General features: G+C 41.5%; 1 protein-coding gene across 1 annotated transcript in view; it reads left to right on the forward strand.

Moving 5' to 3' along the window:
- MTBP (Mdm2, transformed 3T3 cell double minute 2, p53 binding protein (mouse) binding protein, 104kDa) overlaps positions 1 to 3,430 on the forward strand; it is a 100,493-nt gene that overhangs the window by 40,660 nt on the left and 56,403 nt on the right. The gene's annotated exons all lie outside the window — the stretch shown is intronic.

Genomic DNA, 3,430 nt, shown 5'->3' on the forward strand with positions numbered 1-3,430 from the left:
TCTTATCCCCATTTCTTATAACCAGACTTGTCTAGACAATATGAAAACTATTTCTTTCCCCACAAACTATTAAACTAAGCTCCCCCTTGAAACCTTGTAAGCCAGTCACTTCGTGCCTTTATTGCCCCCTCATTTTAGGTAGCCAATATCTAAGTTGTCCATCCCTATCTATCCTGTGTACAGAGGGGATAGCATTGATACTTGATATGAACACTTCTTCCCTCTATGTTGGTATTTAAAGTTACTACGTCCAGAGTATAGGTCAAGTTCATCAAATTGTAGCAATTTGCCTTCATTTCCTTTATCAAAATTTGTTTTGTTCTTTTTTTTAAAAAATTAAATCTTCCTCTAGTCGAGTTCTGATTACGAAGCCATTGAGGCTAGGTCAAGTGGGTACTGTCTGCAAGTTTGGGTGTTCTTGTGCATCTCCCCTCACTTCATATCAGCTGGATGCTTCGCTCTCAGCTCTAGACCTCTGTGGTTATGTCCTTGTCCATGGGCTCAGGTGGGCTTTATCCATTCTTGACTCTTCATAGGGAAAAAGAAAACATGTATACCTCGTGGGTATGGCAGATGCCAGAAAAATCAGAACGAATTGTTGGGCGCTGTGGGTTGATGCGCGGGACGGCAAAGTCGGCTTGAACAAGCTCTGGGGTTTGAGCCTGTTAGTCGCTCTCATGGGAGAAACAGGAGGCTTTCCGCTCCGTAAAGATTTACAGCCTCAGAAACCCAACACAAGGTCACTGTGAGTTGGAACTGACTCGAAAGCATTTAACAATAATAGTAGAAAGCTAGTATAGTATGCTAGTCTATAAAAAAAAACACAAAACTATAAAAAATGAAACTATATTTGTTGTTGTTGAGTGCCATCGAGTCAGTTCTGCCTCATAACAACGCTGTATAGGGATTCCAAGGAGCAGCTGGTGGATTTGAACTGCCAGCCTTGTGGTTAACAGTTTACAGCTTCACTCCAGGACTCCAATTTTAAGGTAATTTATTGGTTTAGAATAGAGGTGCCGTGGGCTGGGTGTTGGGCTGCTAACCCCAAAGATAGCAGTCCATACCAACCAGCCACAGCTTAGGGGGAAGGAGTGGCTTTCTGCTCCCACAAAGATGTACAGTTTCTGAAGCCCTACATCGGATCCATATGAGTTGGAATCAACTGTGTGGCAGTGGGTTTCTTAGGATTTTGTGCATGATTTTCTTTGCAGCTTTAAGAAATATCTGGCTGTGTGACTTGATTAGAATATTTTGGATTATCACATTTTGAAAATGATAACATCTGAATAATCAAACATATCACATGACAATCTTAGAAGTCAGATTGTTGATTAGTGGTGGTGGTTATGTGCCTTGGAATTGGTTCTGACTCATAGTGACCCTGTACAGGGTTCCCGAGGCTGTAAATCTTTACAGGAGCAGAAAGCCTCATCTTTCTACTCTGCTATAAGCTTTAGCCTATAGGTTTTCAGCTCTAGCTCCATGAGTCATTACACCTAGCTCCCCAATTAGAAAGTGGCTGGAGACACCCTACTCCAACTTTTACTTGCTCCGTGAACTAGGAAGCCCATGACTCTTTGTCTTGTACTCTGGCTCTTGGTTCTGTTGCTGCTTCTTCTCTGGTGTCACATCTGTCTCCTGGGTCAAGGAGGTTCAGTGCTCAAGGTTCTGGGGTCCAAAGGACATGCTCCACTCTTGGCTCTTGTTTTTTCATAGTAATGAGAGTCCCCCATTCCTGTTTCTGAGATGGTTCATTTAAAACCCAGCAGGTTGGCAAAATTGACCAATCCTCATGTTGGATTTCCAAATTGTTGCAATCACAGCCCCGTTAACAATCATTAACAACTGAATTACAGCACCCTATCTATATCTTCTCTCACTTTTTCTTACCTAGATCCACCAGAAAAATAAGTTGTTTGGTAAGAATCACAAACACTATGGATAGAGGCCAAATTGTAGACTTCACTGTACTGCAGGCCACGCCCTCGTTCATCCAGCTGTTGGCCCTTTCTTACATGAAGACTTCCAATCGTTTTAATCGGAAGCACACCCATGAAAACTTGTAAACCAGCCACTTCATATCTTTATCTTCCCCTTTTGGGATACCCAATTTCTAAATTGTCCATCTGTATTAGCCTAGAGTTTGATGGAGACAAGTATGTGCCTTGATGTCAGGAATCTTCATTCTGGTTGGAACTTTGAGCATCTATGTCCATAAGCAAAGTCCAGTCATAAACAAGCCATCAAAATTACAGCTGTTTATACCATCTCAATGCATCTGAATTATGGTGTTGGTGAAGAATATTGAAAATACCATGAACTGCCAGAAAAACAAAAAGATCTGATATGGAAGAAGTACAGCCAGAATCCTCTTTAGAAATGAAAATGGCAAGATTTTGTGTCTCATACTTTGGACGTGTGATGACACGTAGGGACCATTCCTTGGAGAAGGACACCATGTTTGTTAAGTGGAGGGTCAGTGAAAAAGAGGAAGACCACCAACAAATGGACTGGCCCAATGGCAATTGTGGGGAGGGCAAGAGGCTGTACAGTGTTCCATCTGGTTGTGCGTGGTGTCACTGTGAGTTGCCATACTTACTTTCAAGGAGCATTTTGACCATACGTCTTCCAAGACAGATTTATTTGTCTGGCAGTCAATAGCATATTTAATATCCTTTGCCAGCACCATCATTTGAAGACATCAAATTCTCTGGTCTTCCTAATTCATGTTCAGCTTCTGCATGCATCTGTGCCCATTGAAAATACCATGACTTGGGTCAGGGCGCACCTCAAAATGGCTCTGATAAGGATCCTTATCAGTACCATTTCCTCTCAGTCAACAGATATTTCTTGTGTGCCTGCTGTGTGCGAGGCATTTTTTATTCTAGAGTTAGGTATACAGTGGCAAACAAGGCAAAGTCCTTTCCTTGTAGCTCTTCCTTAGTCATTGCCAAAATAACTGAATTTGCTTAAAGGAAAACTAGAAAAGTTTGCATTTGTGTCTGTGGACTATATACAGTCAGAGTGGGGGTGTTGGTGATTTTCAGAATAAATGAGAGTACTGCTCACATTGGATCAATAAGGGGTATGGAAGCTGTGCTTCTTCCAGGGTCTGTTCACAGTGAAGGACTGCCACACTCAACATGCCAATAGCACCCCTGTGGAAAATATTTGTGAGAGAACTCTTGAGCTGGAAGACAAATCTCTCAATACTGCTAAAATAGAAGACAAAGCAGAAACAAAGATAAAAATATCTGAAGAAGATCTAAGATTCATGTTGGACAACATGAAGAGGAATAACTTAAAGAATTATCAGCATTCCGGAACAGGAAAAATTACACAAGTCCACAGAGGAGATAGTTGAATAGCTGCTGGAAGAAAATTTCCATAACATTCTGAAAAACGAAAAGATAAGCATTCAAGAAGCTCA

Source organism: Chrysochloris asiatica, unplaced genomic scaffold (assembly GCF_000296735.1).
Source record: "Chrysochloris asiatica unplaced genomic scaffold, ChrAsi1.0 scaffold00001, whole genome shotgun sequence".
NCBI classification, from domain to species: Eukaryota; Metazoa; Chordata; class Mammalia; order Afrosoricida; family Chrysochloridae; genus Chrysochloris; species Chrysochloris asiatica.